The 19,914-nt window shown below is 41.8% G+C and overlaps 1 protein-coding gene across 9 annotated transcripts in view; it reads right to left on the bottom strand.

Moving 5' to 3' along the window:
• The window catches only part of RARB (retinoic acid receptor beta), a 444,828-nt gene that overhangs the window by 291,623 nt on the left and 133,291 nt on the right, over positions 1-19,914 (bottom strand). The window contains exon 1 of one of the 9 annotated variants that reach the window (XM_078377294.1): positions 10,277-10,536. The exons of the other annotated variants lie outside the window; for them this stretch is intronic. The gene's annotated coding sequence lies outside the window, so the exon portion shown is untranslated. Of the gene's footprint in view, positions 1-10,276; positions 10,537-19,914 lie in introns of those variants that run through there. 9 annotated transcript variants of the gene reach the window in all.

Below are 19,914 nucleotides of genomic sequence, written 5' to 3'. Positions count from 1 at the left end.
ATAATCATAAATGCTAGTGTACTACAGAACTGCAGCAATTCATGTAGCCTCTTTTTAAAATAAAAATCAAACTAATACACAATTCCCAGATGAATACACAAACCAGGATGCAATTACCCTCGGTTTCTATATTTTTCCAAATCTTTTGATGCAACAAAAGCAGGCACAAATGTCTGCGTTAGGGAACACTGCATATAAGTAATACACTGGGTAAAACTGTGTACAAAAAATCTATCCATCCAATGGAGGTGTATTAGATATAAATGTATTAGAATTGCATCCCAAAAAGTACACAAATCATGATGTGCCTGAAAATATATCATGAATTTTTCTGCAGACCAATAAAAAATTGCAAACTACTGTGGAAATGAAGAGAACAAGCATGTTCTTGGAAAAAAATGAACCTTGCACAAAGTGAAACAGGCAGATTCACTCACCCATATTTTACAACAAACTTCTGAGTTGTTGTTGTTTAGTTGTTAAGCCCTGCCCGACTCTTCGTGACCCCATGGACCAGAGCACGCCAGGCTCTCCTGTCTTCCACTGCCTCCCTGAGTGGGTCAAATTCATGTTGGTAGCTTCAGTGACACTGTCCAACCATCTCATCCTCTGTTGTCCCCTTCTCCTTTTGCCTTCACACTTTCCCAACATCAGGGTCTTTTCCAGGGTGTCTTCTCTTCTCATGAGATGGCCAAAGTATTGGAGCCTCAGCTTCAGAATCTGTCCATCCAGTGAGCACTCAAGGTTGAGTGCTCTGAGTACTGGATAACAAAAACTTATGAGTACTAGATAACAAAAACATATACAGTACTTTTTAAAAAAACTTCCATATTAACTGGTTATCGAATTAGTGTCTTGTACTCAGGTACCCAATGTGGCTCAGTGGGCAGAGTGATGCACTAGAACTTGAAGGACCTGGGTTTGAATTCCATTCGGCCATGGAAGCTTAGGTGAGCTGGAACTGATAAACCATCCCATAAATATCTCACTTACCTTGACAGCCCCATTATGGTTGCTATTAGTCAGAAATGATTTGATGGCACATCACACACAATAAGACAAAGATGAGTAGAAACAGAAAAGCAACGGAATGCAACTGAAGCCTTTGTTGTGTAGAACTGTCTGCTGTATGCTCTTACCTTGATTTTATGGAAATACTAAAAGTATTTTTTTTTCCTATTTTCTTGCCAGTGAAAAATATGCATTCTGAAGCACAAGGACTTGAAAGCCTTATTTCATTTCATTTCATTTTATCTTATCTTATTGAGTTTCTGTATTATTTTACTTTCCTATAAATTGCACATCAATCTCTCTTGGAAAATAACATTACATTCAGAACCTTCTTTGGTGCACCGGGGTGGAAAGGAACAGCTCATTTGCTGAAGCTCATAGACTGTATGAACTTAATTTATTGTAATTTGCTGCCAACTACGCCACCATTCTTTTATTTGCAGAGATATCTGTGTACATTCATTCATACGTATTTCTTAGCACATTTGAATTTAGTCCACATACTCTCATGATTCTCCTGAATCAGAATTTGTAACTCTCAAGAATCATAGATATACTAAGATAGAAAAAGTGTATCAACCTAGTCCTCACCGGTGGATGACTACAATCTCCAAGAGGCCTCCCATGTCAGTGGAGAAGCCCTGGAAGGCCTCTGGAGGCCTTCCAGGGCTTCTCCGCTGCCATGGGAGGCCCCTCGGAGGTCCCCCCCCCCGTCGCCAATTGTGCCTTCAGAGAATCTCCAGAGACACGATCGGCGGTGAGAGGGACCTCTGGAGGCCTTCCAGGGCTTCTCTGCTGCCATGGGAGGCCTCTCGGAGGTCCTACTGATGACTAAGGCATAACACATAATTCCTGTTGTTTTCAAAATGAGCAGTTAGTCATTAAAATGCTCCACATAAGTATACTGTATTGTTAACTGTTCTACATGTCATTTCTGATTTGGTTAGGCTATATTCTCTAATTATTATTATTATTATTATGAGTGCTGTCCTCTGAAGATGCCGGCCACAGAGACTGGCGAAACGTTAGGAAGAACAACCTTCAGAACACGGCTAAAGAGCCTGAAAAACCCACAACAGCCATTATTATTATTATTTAGTTATCTAAATAAGCTAGTTACAGTAACAAAGGGTTTTTAAAAATGAACATATGGGAGTGGATTGGTCTTCAGTATGGAATGTTTCCTTTATTACTAAGCTCTACGGGGTTAAACAGAAACAGCAATCTAATAATAAACATTCTTTGAGGACTGTTCAGGGAGCAGAAGAACATCCAGTTATTGTTCAGCCTATCCCATTGGTCCATATATGGCTCAAAAGGTACAATAGAAGGAAACAGGAAACCAAATGGTCCATCTGCATTATCTTATTAGTGGCTAATGGATATCAGAGAGGAACATGCATCTAATTCTGAAAGCTCTGTACCAATCTCCTAAGTAATAACTCTTAATTAGAGGATTCTGTTTATAGATGGAACTTAACATACTCTCTTGTCTCAATGAGATGCAGACATCTGGAGGGAGATGTGTATTTCTTGAAAGAAACAGAAGTGGCTATTCCCCCCACCCCACCCCCGGAAAATAAAAGCTATGACCAAATCAAAACATCAGGCTGCAGAAAAACAGTGTGCATTAGAAATTAAACTACAAGGATCAACAAAAATATAAATCAAAAAATAACCATCAGATAAAGTGGTCCTTGTAAAAAATATAATAATAAATTTTGATAAGAAAATTGATGTATTTAAGTCTTACTATAAGCCTAATTACAAACAAAAACATCTGACTTAATATCTGCAAAGTCTTTCTTCCTTCATCAAACACAAGAGCCCACCATATTATATGAATTAAAACACGTACTGTAATATCATGAAAGAAGCCAAGCAGCAGTCCATGTAGCCTCTGTTTTGATAAATTATCAATATGAGGAAGTATTATGATAAACTAAATACCTAACACCTTTGACACTTTCACATTTGTAAAGCATCTTTTAAAATAATGGATATTTATCTTTGTCACATTTAGTGACACTTACTCAGGTGTTGTGGGTTTTTTAAAAATTTGCTTGCCTTTAATTAAATGCTTTCCAAAGAGCTGATGTTTCAAATTCTTCACATCAAATGAAATATTAAAAATCAGCAAACCTAACATGAAAAATGAAACCCAGTGATAATTTATGTGAGCATCATTTGTAAACAGAAATTTAAAATCCTTGTTTGGTTCACATCTGCATATAAGAATGAGGAATTGCAAAATTCTTCTCCTGTCAATGACAATGAACATTTTACTGATACTCTTGGTAGAGTTTTCCTATTGTTGAGAATACAGTGGTGCCTCGCTTGACGACGTTAATTCGTTCCAGCAAAATCGCTGTAGAGTGAAAACGTCGTCAAATGAAATAAAAAACCCCATTGAAACGCATTGAAAACCGTTCAATGCATTCCAATGGGCTGAATACCTGCTCGTCCAGCGAAGATCCTCCATAAGGCGGCCATTTTCGGTGCCTATAAAGTGAGGACTCCATCCTAGAAAACAGCGGGGGGCCATTTTCTTCAGCTCGTGGCCATTTTGAAACCCAACGATCAGCTGTGTGCTGATCGTGGTAAAGTGAAAATTGGTTCCCGAAGCAGGGAACCGATCATCGCACATTAAAAAAACCCATTTAAAACATTGTTTTGCGATTGCAAAAACATCAACATAAAGCGGATTCATTGTAGAGTGGGGTAATCATCCAGCGGGGCACGACTGTAGTGTTTTGCATTCAAAATTGGCCCATTTTTTGCATGGAACTGCCTATTTGTGTGCAAAAACTGCACAATCCATGCAGTTGTGCTAATTACATGAATTGCTCAGTACTAAGAAGACTAATGCTTTACTTAAATGTCCGAAGCATGACATATGTTTGCATCTTGCCCAACAATCACTCATTGCCCCACCCCAGCATAACAAGGCGAGACACAAAATGATGGGGTAAGCCAGGGCCATGTTTTATTAATCATGGAATACTTTTAAGATCCCCAACAGAGAGGGACCTGCCACAGTGCAGAGGGGGTATAACTGGGTTTCACCAGACCCCTTTTCAAGAGAATGGGTGAGTCCCATGTCCCAAGGCTGTGCGGTGCTATAGACAGCTCAACCCCAGATGGCCATGCTCTGACCACCCCCAGACCTCAAGCCTACAATTCCATTGGTGGCCCTTGGTCTGGGCATGGCCCCAGCACATCCTTCCACCCCCACCCACCCCCTGCACACTGCAATATCACAATCCGCAATGTGGGATAACGGGTAGAGGTAGAAAGAACAAGGCTACGCGGGGGAGAAGGATTGTTGTGGGTGCCGAGTGGGGGGTAATTATTAATTAGTATGGTTTTTTATTTATCTTTATTTTTTCTTTCTGTATTTGATATTTTGTTACTTTGTTTAAGTATATTTAATTTTGCTTGTTTAATTTATGTTTATGTTTGCTATTTATTTGCATTGGCATAGTGTATACGGTTAATTTTTATATTCTTATTATTAATATTCTTCTTTCTTTGTTTATTTGATTTACCTGTATTAAGTTAATTTTTGTTTATTATCTTTTTCTTTCCCTCTTTTCCCTGCCCTTCTTTCCCCCCCCTTCCCCCTCTCCTCCCTTCTCCCTTGATGGAACGGAAGGCCTGGCCCCCCAGCGAGGGGCCTCAAAATATTGCTGTGATAACGGGTAGAGGTAGATATGGCGTTGGCCCAGTCCCCACTCGTGTAAGAAGAACGACGGACAGATGTCTGAAGGCTGTCCATTGTTCTGGGCCTGGGACCAACCCTCAATATCGAGGCAGCCAGATCAGTCATCCTTCCACTCTACGCCTGGTGTTGTTGAATGCCAGGTCTGTATCCAATAAGGTCCAGGTGATTCACGATCTTATCCTGGAGGAGGATGCAGACCTGGCATGCATAACTGAAACATGGATAGGCGGAGAGGGGGGTCCCCCCCTAGCACTCATCTGCCCGCCCGGTTATGCTGTCCAACACCAGGGTAGACTGGAAGGTCGGGGGGGGAGTCGCCATTGTTTATAAATCCATCTTGGAGGTTACTAGGCGCTCCTCGGTGGTAAAACCAGGTCTGGAGGCCCTTCACGTGTCGATTGGGGCTAGGGACGGTATTGGGATCTTGCTGGGCTACCGTGCTCCCCGCGACCCAGCCATTTCCCTACCGGAGCTGGCGGACTTTGTCTCCGTGGCACTGTTGGGTTCCCCGAGGCTGTTGGTCCTGGGGGACTTCAACGTCCATGCGGGGGCAGAGATTTCCGGACCAGCTCTTGAGTTCTTGGAGACCATGGCCTTCTTGAACATGTCCCAACATGTCATCGGCCCCACCCACGTGGGCGGCCACACACTTCACCTGGTTTTCTCCTCCAGTTGGAGCGAGAGTGGTCCGATGGTGACTGACCTCGAGTCGGTCCCTCTGTCATGGTCAGATCACCACCTAATAAAATGTAACCTCAACATGGCCCTCCCCCCTTGCAGGGAGCAGGGACCTATTGTCATGGTCCGCCCTCGAAGGCTACTGGATCCGATTGGATTCCAGGATGCCATGAGAGGTGCTATGGCAGACCTGGCTGGCGCTCCTGTCGAGGCCCTGACCGACAGCTGGTTCGCCGCTGCGGTCAGGGCTGTAGACACGATCGCACCTAAACGCCCTCTCCAACGCCGAGTTCGCCCGGCGCCATGGTTTAACCAGGACCTCCGGGCGCTGAAGCGGATTAGGAGACGGCTAGAGCGCAAATGGAGAAAGGACCCGACGGATTATAATTGGATAGCTGTTAAGGTCGCCACTAACCTTTACCTGGCCAGGGTAAAGGCTGCTAGCCGAGCATACTTCGCTAACCGGATAAGCGAAGCGTCCAACCAGCAGGCAGAATTATTCCGTATAGTGCGCGACCTATCCGGAATTGGCCCGGGTGATGGGCCTCCCCCTAGTTTTACACCGGACCAATTTGCAGCATTTTTAAAATCTAAAGTGGAGGCCATCCGCCGGGACCTTTCCCCTTTTTTGAATACAGTGAGTCGAGCTGAGATGTCCAGCACTCCGTCTTGCCCGGCAATTTTTGACTCCTTTCAGCCTGTCACGCCTGACACTGTCGCCAGGGCGCTTGACCGCTGTCGTGCCACCACCTCCTCCCTTGACCCTTGCCCGGCCTGGCTAATCAAAGCAGCCAGGCCTACAACAACGGAATGGGCCACTGCAATAATTAATGGGTCTTTCCTTGAGGGCAGATTTCCATCTGCCCTCAAGGAGACACTCATTAGGCCCATCAGGAAGAAACCAAGTTTGGCGGCGGACGAGATTGGCAACTACAGGCCCGTCGCCAACGTTTCTTTCCTAAGTAAGGTGGTGGAGAGGGTGGTGGCCGACCAGCTTCAGGCGCACCTGGATGAAACAGATGCCCTGGATCCATTTCAGTCGGGCTTCAGGCCGTGCCACGGTACAGAAACAGCATTGGTCGCCCTGTGTGATGACCTATTGAGGGAGGCTGACAGGGGCAAAGTGTCCCTGCTGGTCCTCCTCGACATCTCAGCGGCCTTTGATACCATCGACCATGGTATCCTCCTGGGGAGGCTCTCCAAGCTGGGTATAGGGGGCCTTGCATTGGCCTGGCTCCGCTCCTTCTTGGAGGACCACCCCCAGAGACTGCAGCTTGGGGAGAGCATCTCGGCCCCGTGGAATCTCAACTGTGGGGTCCCACAGGGGTCGATCATCTCCCCAATGCTGTTTAACATCTATATGAGGCCGCTGGGTGGGGTCATCAGGGGGTGTGGAGCCCGGTGTCATCAGTACGCTGATGATACCCAGCTCTACATCTCCTTTCCACCGGCCGCAGGTGATGCCGTTCTGTCCCTTCAGCGCTGCCTGGGGACCGTACTGCAATGGATGCAGGAGAACGGGCTGAGGCTGAACCCGGACAAGACGGAGGTACTAAGGGTGGGCGCCCCCACAGTCGGGGGCTTGGGAAACTCCCTCTCTTTTTGGGGGGGTGACCCTCCCTGCCAAGGATGGGGTCCGCAGCTTGGGGATCCATCTCGACCCGGCGCTCACTATGGAATCCCAGGTGACGTCGGTGGTCCGAACCGCCTTTTACCACCTCAGGCGGGTAGCCCAGCTGCAGCCCTATCTTGATGTTGGGGTGCTCACCACTTTGGTGCATGCGCTCGTAATCTCAAGATTAGACTACTGTAATGCGCTCTACGTGGGGCTGCCTTTGAGGTTGCTGCGGAAACTTCAGATGGTGCAGAACGCGGCGGCCAGACTCCTTAGTGGGGTGAAGAAATTCCAACACATCTCACCCACTCTGGCCGCTTTGCACTGGCTGCCCATCCGATTCCGCATTGACTTCAAAGTGTTGATGCTTACATACAAAGCCCTAAACGGTTTAGGGCCTCGATATTTGGTGGAACGCCTTCTGCCACCAAGATCTCACTCACGCGAGCCAGGAGGTGAGGCTGAGGAGCCTAAAGCTGAGGGAGGCCCGGAAGGAAAAGACAAGAAATCGGGCCTTCTCGGCGGTGGCTCCTCGCCTCTGGAACAACCTTCCTCCTGATATGCGCGCGGCTCCCTCGCTGGGTATTTTCAAAAAACAACTAAAAACATTGCTGTTCCGGCAGGCCTTCCCCCCCCCAGCCAATTTCTGATTCCTCTCTTTTTCCCTCTTTGCGTTCGATCTAATTGTTGAATATGTTTTTATATAAGTTGCATTAGCTATTGTTTTATGCCTGTTGTAAGCCGCCTAGAGTGGTCCGCTGATCAGATAGGCGGGATATAAATAAAATAATAAATAAATAAATAAATAAATAAATAAATAAAATTCATCTTGTTCAAACTGCATAAAATTACAACTATTTCCTTTTAGGAAATTACAACTTCAGACAGATTGTTTGCTTCTTTTTAAACATACAATTCTTTGGGACTTGTTTTAAGTTTATGCAGAAACTCTGAAAATGGAAGAAAGTGCTCCCTATCTCAAACTCACATCAGAGATGAGAAACCTTTCTGGCTTCAGAAATTCCTTGTCAAGGTTTCTAATAAGCCAATATTAATGAAAACACAGAGTTTAGCGAGAATTGTACATCTGTTTGCATGTAATACTCTCGAGTTTTTCCCACCTAAATGTAGAATTTGAATTTTTTCCCCTTGCTGAGCCTCAACCTGCTTTTACCCAATGTTCTAGTCTGATATGGTTGTCTAGAATTCTGATTTTTGTCTTCTGCAGTATTCACGACACCTTAATGTGGTGTTTTTTGCAAACATGATGAGTGTCCTCTCAACACCTTCATCTAAAGCTTTTATAAAGTCTTGTACAACATGGGACTTTGAACAGATCCCTATGACATCCCACTTGTCATTCCTCTCTGGCCTAATGACGAACCATTGGTGATCATCACTCTTTGGCTACAGTCTCTTAATCAGCTACAAATCCACCTAACAGCAACACATTTTACTGGCTTATTTGCAAGAATATCAGGAGTCAAGTCTTGTCAAGTGTTGACTTGAGTGAATGAGCAATCCATTCACCCTATGAATGAGCGATCTCCAAAATGTCCTGTCCTCAACAGCTCTGTTCAGCTCTTATAGAGTCAACCCTGTGGCTTTCTTTAGGGAGTCAGTCCATCTCATGTTCGGTTTTCCTCTTTTCCTGCTGCCTTCCATCTTTCTCAGCATTATTGTCTTTTCCAATGAATCTTGCCTTCTTATGATGTAGGACCGTTTCATCATTTCTGCTTCCAGATAGTTCAGGCTTGATTTGTTCTAAGACCCATTTGTTTGTCTTTCAGGTGGTCCAGGATATCTGCAAAACTCTCCTCCAGCACCACATTTCAAATGAATCATTTCCCTCCCTATCAAGCTTTCTGTACAGTCCAGCTTTCACATCCATACATTGTGATTAGAAACACAAAGAGTGTGGATGATCTTGGTTTTGGTCATACATTGTGATTAGAAAAACAAAGAATGTGGATGATCTTGGTTTTGGTCTCCAGTGAAATATCCTAACACATGATTATCTTTTCTAATTCCTTCATTGATGCCCTTCCTAATCTCAATCTTCTTCTGATTTCTTGGCTGCAGTCTCCAATTGGATAGATGACTGAACCAAGGTATAAAAAATCTCTTGAAATCCACAAGCACCAGCAGAACTTCAACAAAAAAGAGGAAAGTTTGAAACTCAACAAACTTGGCTCCCAGCTCTCAAAAATACAACGTGCAAAAGGTCAACGAACTCTACCCAGCCACAAGGACCGGGGATCACTACGCACAAACGACCAGCTAATGACACCCATCAATCACAGTGACAGATAATCTCTCCTTATCACAACAATACACCCACAACAAGACACACTAATCACCCATCTACAGAAAAAGACAAAAGCCTGTCTCACAGCCATAAATACTGCACTCCCAAGCCAACTACACCAGAGCACAGAGTGCTGTCCTCTGAAGATGCCGGCCACAGAGACTGGCGAAACATTAGGAAGAACAACCTTCAGAACACGGCCAAAGAGCCCGAAAAACCCACAACAACCATTACATTCCTTATGCGTTGTCTCTGACACATTTTTTGTATCATCTGGCAGGACAAAGTTCCAAATAGAGTAGTCCTAGAATGAAGTGGAATTTTTAGTATGTATACATTACTGAAACAGGGAGACATCACTTCTGATCGGGGGAATGACCAGCTAAGAGCTGAACCTCCGTATCGCCAAGCATGGTAAAAAGCTTTTAAAATGCATTTCTTCTTCTAGAGAACTGGTTCTTAACCTTGGGTTACTCAGGAGTTTTGGACTGCAACTCCCAGAAGCCTTCACCACCAACTGTGCTGGCTGGGGTTTCTGGGAGTTGCAGTTCAAAAACATCCGAATAACAAAGGTTAAGAAACACTGTTCTAGAGGACTGGTTCTTTTTGCATAAATCTTTGAAGGGAAAGATAAGAAATGAGTATATTTAATTAAACTCTCTAAGGACTATGTTGTTTTAAAACTGAAAACTACTTTCACTTTTGGGTCCAATAAGCAGCTGGATTTTTCTAATAGCCCTGCTCCTAACGAAAAGTTTGTAACAACAATAATGACTCTTAATTTGACCTCTTTATGTCAGGGAGAAAGGATAAATCTGCCAAAAAAAACCCGCTTGGAAAAGGGGAAAAATCCAGCACCTTCAGATTGCAGTTTGGAAAGACTGACGAGGGTACCAACTGAAAAAGATAAACAGGAAACAATGGAAGACTATAGTTGTACCTGGTGAATAGATGTTTCTTCAGTTTATAGTCACCTCAGAAGTTCTCATGGCTGATGCTGAGAGAGTCCAAAGTGATGCTGTTTAGTGGTCATTTGATGGTATCCTCTATAGTCCAGAATGAATCAGGAAAAGGCCATGTGGTTCAGGATTACAAAAATGAAAGAGTTAAGTGATACCATAACTGGACCGTTTAAAAACCCCACATATATTCTAGGATAAGAAACATAAATGGCAAAACCTGAAGTAATTTCCATTTTTCAGATTCAGTATGTCTGCTCTGAATGTTATTTTATGTGATGGAAAAATATGTTAGTTTTGCACTTGCACTTTTTAAACTGAAGTTCTCTCTCTTCCATATGTGAAGAAATTCACAAATTTTGGCAGATACTTATGAAAAACAAAACAAAAATTTTGCCTGCTAATTATTTTACTATTCATTTTAAACTTTGTGTGATATAAAATGAGGGATAAATGCAAAGCATGGTATTATGAGTAAACTGAGAAATTACACTGTCTCTCCTAATTAGAGTAAATGAATGGAACTTACATAATTATTGATTTAACAATTATTGACTCATGCAATAGGTCTATGCTAATTGGGACTAACGACTAGATATAACCTAGAATAGAAATACAAAAATTCTTGAAATGTTTTAACTGGGGGATATTTTTCTTCATTTCTTGTTGAACATTTCTCTGTTATTTGGAAGGGGAGATAAAAATCTGAGTGGCAATAGAAATATATGCAAGACTTATTTTCATATTATACCTAACTCTTATTTTACTGTTTCAGCAACATTCTTGCATTTTTATATAATACACCATGTTTTAAAAATATGAAGATCTTTGTTTTATGCAAGCTACACTGTGAATGCTGTACCCTAGGTATTGCATTCCACAAGCAATGAAGTCTCCCACCGTATGTATGCTCCTCTCAGCAATATACTTGATTTCTGTAGCCACGTAATACAGAAATGTGTCTTGCATTTGAGTGTTATAGTTATACTCCGCATAGAAATCATTGTTCTCTACTTCTGCAGACTAAATCTCCACCGATTGTGGCATTCTGAGGCAAAGCATCAAGAAAGCATTTCATTCATTCTGAAGGAGAAAGTGTTTTTCTAGGTTTGTGATCATGCTGCTTATCATCTACCTCCATTTTCTGTATTTTGTCCAAAGAAGAATTCGTCACATCCAGTTCTTCTAATAAAACCAGTTTATTGTTTAACATGGCTTCTTTGATTTTTTTCATTTTGTTTGTCATCATCCAGCTTCAACAACAAATCATAAGTCTTTACATTATTAAAACTGGGTATCTCTTCGTGGTAAGACTACGGGGAATAACTGTTAACTTCTTGAGTCCATTTGGATCTGGCACTCATCAACTCTGCTGTGTTCTCAGCCCACTTCAAGTTTGTGGATGGGATGTCGTAGTTCCCTGCAGTCCCCCATTTGTCGAGCCATGCATCTTTCTCCGTCGGGGTTTGAAGGGGCTGGGCCCACGGAACTTCTCAGGAATCACTATACATTTTTGCCTTTCTCTCCTTTGTTCTTCTCTCTTTGCCCATGCCCTATATTCTTTCCTTTGCTTTCTCCAGTCTCCCCCCAGTATGGTGGCTTTCTATACATTTGTCGCCTCCATTCCCTTTCAGCGTACTAATGTGGCACCTTGAACTCTACCCACTCTCCTGTCCAAGGATCTTCCTGGACCAACTCTACTAGCTCTTCCTTTCTCTCTCCTTTCTCCTCTCTTCCCCTACATGCTTCTGCCTCCTCCTCCCCTCCTTCTCTCTCCTTCTTATCCTCTTTCTTTCCCGCCCAATTTGCACCCGCTTTAGCCCCTTCTTTTATTTCTAGTTTACTTAATCCCTTTTCAGTCACTCCTATCTCTTGTGGTTCTTCCTTTACTTGAGAGGCGGACGGTACACTCTCCTCAGCCTGCGCGAGGCGGCTTGTCACCTCATAAGGTTCCCTTAAGTTTCAACTCTTTACCATTATAAGAGGTAAACAACTACCATCTGAGGAAGGAAAATGGATATTGTTCTTTTCCAAATTGTTCTGGTCCCACCATTCACATCTCTAGCCTAGAGTGCTTCTGCATTCCAGATCACTAGCAGAGAAGGAACACCCCTTTAGCTAGTGTGATGATCTATGAAATCATAGCCCACTTGTTTGTTTTCTATACTGTACATGATGAGAGACATGCACAATGAAAAAATGGTGGCTATATATTGTTCCATAAAACTCAAAAGTATGCGTAACTTGCAAATTTATAGTTGAGTCTAATAAAGGTTTTGCCCACCCTTGGCTTGTTTTACATTCTAAATAGGCAAAGGATGTTTCTTTAACCTATTGCATGGCTTCCACAGCACAGTTGCAAAATCTGTTCAGTGACTAGACATCTGGAGAATAATGATGGGACTCACTTGCACACTGATTGCACAGATATAGAAAAATTGAAGGTGTGCATTTTTGGAGGGCAAAAATAAACTGCAAGGTGAGCATCTTGCATAGTTCAGCTGTGTTAACTGCTATTTGATTGTAAAATACCTCTTATCTTTGTTTATGAATAGTACGGCTATGTTTGTTCTTCCAGAAACAAGAGGAAAATCTGAGGTTTTATCCATAAAGCTCACAACACAAGCACTATAGAAGTATGGTCCATCAAGCTGTAAATGCGTAAACAATTAGTACTGTACAGTCATTAATAGAAAAACATGCTTTATTCATTAACGTTCTTTCCTTCAATTTCCTGCTTGAGAGGAAATTTTTAAAAACTCAGTTGAAAACAGATTTGCATATATTTAGGGGAAACCCACTGATATTAAGAATGTTTAACTACATCAAGATTAACTTGTCTTCTCGAATTCAGTGGGTTTGTTCTAAGTGTGAATATGATGTAATTTCCAGATGGCGCATGTGTCCCTGTCATCACATGCTTATTTTATTGGATTAAATTGCACATTATATACTGCAGTTTGTTATGCATCCTCAAGTCAGAACTGATTTATAGTAACCCTAGTAGGGTTAAGGTAAGTGAGGTATTTAAGAAGTGGTTTCACGAGTTCCATCACACCTCCTCCATGAATTTCCATGGCAGAGCAATGGAATCTAATCCAGGTTTTCTCAGTCCTAGTACATTACTTTATCTACTACACCACACTAAGTTTTATATTGAATGACTTCTACCTAAAAAGTATTTCCAAAGAAATCAACGAGTATTCTCACAGAGATCATTGTACGTTAAAAGAGTAATTGGCATGACTGGGTCACAGTTTGGGAGACAACTTACTAAGGTTAAATTCAGTGGAATTTTTCAATGCTGAAAAGAAAAACAGCAACCACAAAAAAATTGCAAACTTCAAGACTATGATGTACTTCTGGTCATACTGGGACTAGTAATAGCTGTGCTATAAAAGACTATCATGTAATAAAACCTGTGGTTTGCATTTAGATTACATCTGATTTCTCCATGTGGAAAATGCATGCTTTAATTTTCCTCTTATGGTACAAGTGATAATACTGAGCACACAATGTCCTAGTTGATGATACCAAATGTAAGGTAGGCATGATTCGTTTTATAGTAATAATGCTTGCAATTCTGGCTGTGATTTTATGAACCAAGTATACCAAAGCAAGTATTAAAAGGCGGCAAGAACTAAAAGGACAAAACTGAAAGTGAGACAGAAGGTGGAGCTTTGGGAACTGATGTAAAGGACAAATCCTGCACCAAGGTGATTTTGCAAAACTGCAGTTTCAGCCTTTGTGCAACTAGCTCAGAAGCAATATACTGAACACTGAAAGGAAAAGAAACCTTACAACAGAAAATACAATTTCTTTGATATTTACCATTTAAACTCTGAGGTACAATCTGCTGAGATTAGCTTCAGGGTGGGGACAGGATATCCATCACTTTGTTTTCTTGCTTAGGGCTTCTAAAAATAAATATACTGGGCGAGACACTCATTTGGCTAGTATATTTTTACAATACGTCTCCAAGAAACCGGAATGCACATTTAGGATCTTATTAGCTGTAAAAAAAATGAAGCAACACTGCATACTATCTCCACAGGGATGATCTACAAAGTAGAAACTGTGAACCGAGCTATTCTCTTCTTTCGTGAATAAAAACAAAATGGAATTCTACAATAATAAACAGAGCTGAGGCTTCATTACCATGGAAAAACATGCAGCCACCAACAGACTGTGATTTTGTTTAAATCCTGGTATTAAAAAATAGGTGTTTATTAACAGGCATTTACTGAATGAAAGATTCCTATGCAAGCTTCAATGGACACCTGGGTATGAATTAATCAGCAAATAGTTACTGATTAATTGCACTACTTTAGATGTCAATTAGAATATTTAATCAAAGAGCTCAATGAGAAAGAAAAAGCATTCTATATTTTACTTCATTTCCAACACTTCTATATTGTTATTTAACTCTTAATAGTTTTTATTTCAGGCCTCCGTTCAATCAATTGCCATAACAAGATTAAATGATAAATTTTAAAATGTCTAGGTGAAGAACTGGAGGATTTCCATACCTACTGGTAAAAATATACCTGCCAGTGGGCAATGTGCAGGCATCTAGTCAGGCAGAAGAGCTTTATGACAAACGTTGCGACCTATAAGAGAACTAGGCTTGAAAACACATTCAGAAAAAGGTTTTAAAAGAACATATTTATTTTTTAAATGTGTATTCTGTCTCAGTAACATTCAAGACAAAGACTGAACAAATAAAAACATATCCAGTCTGAGAATAAACACAATTAAAATGCACCAATTTAAAAATTAAAAATACTCAAAGTCCCACTTAACAACAATCCTGCTTAAATCGCAAATCCTGTATGAAAATAAACATTTCAATTCCTTGTATTAGAATAGTTCTGAATGAAAGTTACAATATCAAAACTTCTAAAACTCAAAATGGGTATTGAAAAAGAATGGAAAACACTACAAGATCCCTAGAGCAATCATATTTCCAAGTAGACACCTTTGCAAAACCACTGTTTCTATACCCATGTGTCTCTGAAAGGCAGAGAAGTCTTAACATGTTTGGGAGATTGGAAAGTTTTTAGTAAATATGTTTAATGAAAAGAATGGATGCATGCTTGAATACCTATATAAAAAATAAGTTTGTAGCTAATACAGAGGAGGGACTGCTCCGAAGTGTGCTCAGCAGTGACCCCAGCAACACTAATGGGAAGAAAGAGGAATGTTTAACTCAGCTGTTTGGGTGGTTAACAATGAAAACTAAATTCATATTACTCCACCAACATAATATGATACTAAGAGACATTCAATGAAACTCCTCTGCCTGCACTTGTATGACACTCATTAATCCAGCGGTCCCCAACCTTTTTGCAGCTGTGGACTGGCTGGTGGGAGTGAGCTCCATGTGCGGGGGGCACTTCAGTCGCACGATGGGGGTGTCACGCTTGCACACATGCCCCCGCACAAGTGCGACACACCTCTCACGTGTGCATGCAGGGGGGCAGAGATCCGTATCCGCAGCCCAATTCCGGCAAACCCACAGACTGGCACTGGGCCGCAGACTGGGGGTTGACGACCCCTACATTAATCCATCTTCACCCACATTATTTCTTTATCTAGCAAAAAAATACCCCATGTTTGCATCTGCAGATAATTCAAACCTAATTAATTTCAGTCCCCAAACTCCAACAGCTCAGCATGGAAGAATGACTTGTGTGTCTCTCTAGGTTACATTCTGAAATTATCATTTAGAAGATTTTTCCATACCTTTTAAAGATTAACACGGAGAGAGGGGGGGGGGATATAGAGCTGGTATATAGACAAAGGAAGTACTTCCAGTCCCTCTTTTCACAAGTGTAAGCCCCAAAAGGGGGGGGGGAGTTGATCTCTGGCTTATACAACAGTATGTCACAGATCAGTGGTTCACAACCTTGGGTAATCCAGGTGTTCTTGGACAGCAACTCCCAGAAACTGCAGCTGGGATAGTTGGTGATGAAGGCTTCTGATAACTATAGTCCAAGAACATCTGGGTTATCCAACATTGGGAACTACTGAAATAAGGAAATTTCTCTGGAATTCTTGACAATCACCATTTCCATACAATCCTACCTGCCCACTAAAGATTTCATCAGAGGCTGTTCTTCTCACATGCAGTTACAAAAGGATGATCAATGGCTTTTTCAAGTTGTAGCTCCAAAACAAAAAACTCAATCACAGGAAGCTTCACCTCATCTTTCGAAGTATTTCGTACAGCAAATTTTGTTATGCTTCTGATTTGTTCTTCACCTGTTCCATATTATTTCATTGTCCCTGTTTTGAATGTTATTATTAGACATGAGTTATTTGTATACATATCCCTGGGGATACAAATGCAAATTGCAGTATCACAAGTGCCACAGAGGCCCATTCCCTCCCCCCAGAACTGAATGGTCCACACATCAGTCGCCACACGGCACTCAGGTTCTTTGTTATCATCGTTGAGCCAATCGCGGAAGGAGCCCATCCAGAGCTTCCCCACCTCCCCATGCAGCCAATCATTCATGAACTGAGACTCAGCTGTGAGGAGAGTTGGGGAAGCGCCGGCCAGGCTCCTTCCCAGATGGGCACAATGACAAAGGACCCAATTGCCACACAGTGAGTGGACCAGCCGGTTCTGGGGAGAGGGAATGGACCTCTGGGGAATTTGTATTTACATTCCCAGGGACATTTAAATATTGCATTTATTGTTTATAACTAATCTTAAGAGATACCCAGTATGGAATAGTGCAGTGGTCCCCAAACTTGGGCCTCCATATGTTCTTGGACTTCAACTACCAGAAATCCTGGCCAGCAGAGGTGGTGGTGAAGGCTTCTGGGAGTTGTAGTCCAAGAACATCTGGAGGCCCAAGATTGGGGACCACTGGAATAGTGGATAGAGTAAAGGACAAGGAATCTGGAGAATAGGGTATAAATCTTCACTTGACCATGGAAACTCACTGAGTGTGTGGAACTGGTAAAACCACCCCTTAAATGCCTCAATTACTTTGAAAACCTCATTAAGGTCACTATAAGTGAGTTCTGACCTGACAGCACATAACAAAAATTTTAAGCGTTCATGTTTACATATAAATAATATTTATAGTACTTACATAAGAGTTATATTCTTATATTGTACTTAATAATATTTATGAGGAAACATACAAAGAAATTAATAATTGTAGCAGCAAACTCAACCAAGATGTGCCTAGCTCATTTCCAAAACTATTTGCTGGGAAACAATGGCATTGGCTATGCCTACATTTAAAAATAAGAATCCAGTTTGCACTTTCATCTAAGTTCAGGAAATTGCAAGAAGGTTTTGAGCACCTATTTTAAAAAGTAGTTCTCCTGCACACAAGACTTTATAAGAGTTTTGCTACAACTTCTACTATCTTTGTTTTAAATTTAAAAAAAGAAAAAACATTGATCCTAGTAGAGGAAACCAAGGTCCATCTAGTCCAGTATGTTCATGAAGTGTCAGATCCGTATCTCTCTGGGAAATCCACAAGGTAGTTGTGCTGGGAATATCTTTCCCATATTATTCATTTTCCAGAGTAATTTTCAGAGAGACACTGCCTCCAGCAGTGTAGAGGATGCATTCCACTAATCTACCCATATCAGATTCTGATTAGAGATGGAAATAATGCTTGCTAAATTCCTCAGTTTTGCTGAGGAATTTAGGCTGACTCTAGTCAAGGCATGTTAAGGTACCATGTGAGATTACTTGCCTTCAGCCAAGAGTGATACAGAAGCTTTTTTTTTTCTTTGATGTCTCAATAATTTGCATATATCTCTAATACCCTCTCCCTCTAAAAAGCAAAGCATCATTCATACCATGTTTCCCCGAAAATAAGACAGGGTCTTATATTAATTTTTGCTCCAAAACTGCATTAGGGCTTATTTTCAGGGGATGTTTTTTATCTTTTTCATGTACAGCAATCTTGTTGTTTAGTCATTAAGTTGTGTCCAACTCTTCGTGACCCTCATGGACCAGAGCATGCCAGGCCCTCCTGTCTTCCACTGCCTCCCGGAGATGGGTCAAATTCATGTTGGTAGCTTCGATGACACTGTCCAACTATCTCATCCTCTGTCATCCCCTTCTCCTCTTGCCCTCACGCTTTCCCAACATCAGGGTCTTTTCCACGGAGTCTTCTCTTCCCATGAGATGACCAAAGTATTGGAGCCTCAGCTTCAGGATCTGTCCTTCCAGTGAGCACAGGCTTGATTTCCTTCAAAATGGATAAGTTTGTTCTCTTCGCAGTCCAGAGGACTCTCAAGAGTCTCCTCCAGCACCACAATTCAAAAGCATCAGTTCTTCGGTGGTCAGCCTTCTTTATGGTCCAGCTCTTGCTTCCATACATCATTACTGGAAAAAAACCATAGCTTTGACTATGCGGGCTTTTATCGGCAAGGTGATGTCTCTGCTTTTTAAGATGCTGTCAAGGTTTGTCATTGCTTTCCTCCCAAGAAGGAGGCGTCTTTTAATTTTGTGGCTGCTGTCCCCATCTGTAGTGATAATGGAGCCCAAGAAATAAAATCTGTCACTGCCTCCATCTCTTCCCCTTCTATTTGCCGGGAGGTGATGGGACCAGTAGCCATGATCTTAGTTTTTTTGATGTTGAGTTTCAGACCGTTTTTTGGACTCTCCTCTTTCACCCTCATTAAGAGGTTCTTTAATTCCTCTTCACTTTCTGCCATTAGAGTGGTATCATCTGCATATCTGAGGTTGCTCATATTTCTTCTTGCAGTCTTAATTCCGGCTTGGGATTCATCCAGCCCTGCCTTTCACATGATGTATTCTGCATATAAGTTAAATAATCAGGTTGACAATATACAACATTGTCATACTCCTTTCTCAATTTTGAACCAATCAGTTGTTCCATATCCAGTTCTAACTTTTGCTTCCTGTCCCATGTATAGGTTTCTCAGGAGATAGATAAGGTGGTCAGCACTCCCATTTCTTTAGTTGGAGCATTCTTTGGCACTGCGCTTCTTTGGGATTGGGATGTAGACTGATGTTTTCCAATCCTCTGGCCACTGTTGAGTTTTCCAAATTTGCTGGCATATTGAATGTAGCACCTTAACAGCATCATCTTTTAAGATTTTAAATAGTTCTACTGGAATGCCATAGCCTCCACTGGCCTTGTTGCTAGCCATGCTTTCTAAGGCCCACTTGACTTCACTCTCTAGGATGTCTGGCTTCAGGTCAGCAACCACACTATCTGAGGTATCTAGGACATCCAGATCCTTCTGGTATAATTCCTCTGTGTATTCTTGCCACCTCTTCTTGATGTCTTCTGCTTCTATTAGGTCCCTGCCGTTTTTGTCCTTTATCATGTCCATCTTTGCACAAAACGTTCCTTTAATATTTCCAATTTTCTTGAACAGATCTCTAGTTTTTCCCTTTCTATTATTTCCCCCTATTTCTTTTCACTGTTCATTTAAGAAGGCCCTCTTGTCTTTCCTTGCTATTCTTTGGAAATCTGCATTCAATTTTCTGTAACTTTCCCTATCTCTCTTGTCCCTTGCACTTTCTTTCCTTTCTCTTCTCTGCTATTTGTAAGGCCTCGTTGGACAGCCACTTTGCTTTCTTGCAAAGTACAACAATCTACATTTATTCAAA

The sequence above is a fragment of the Pogona vitticeps genome, chromosome 6 (genome assembly GCF_051106095.1).
Source record: "Pogona vitticeps strain Pit_001003342236 chromosome 6, PviZW2.1, whole genome shotgun sequence".
Taxonomy (NCBI): Eukaryota; Metazoa; Chordata; class Lepidosauria; order Squamata; family Agamidae; genus Pogona; species Pogona vitticeps.
The sequence above is the reverse complement of the archived record's forward strand: the minus strand, read 5'-3'. Positions and strand labels throughout refer to the sequence as shown.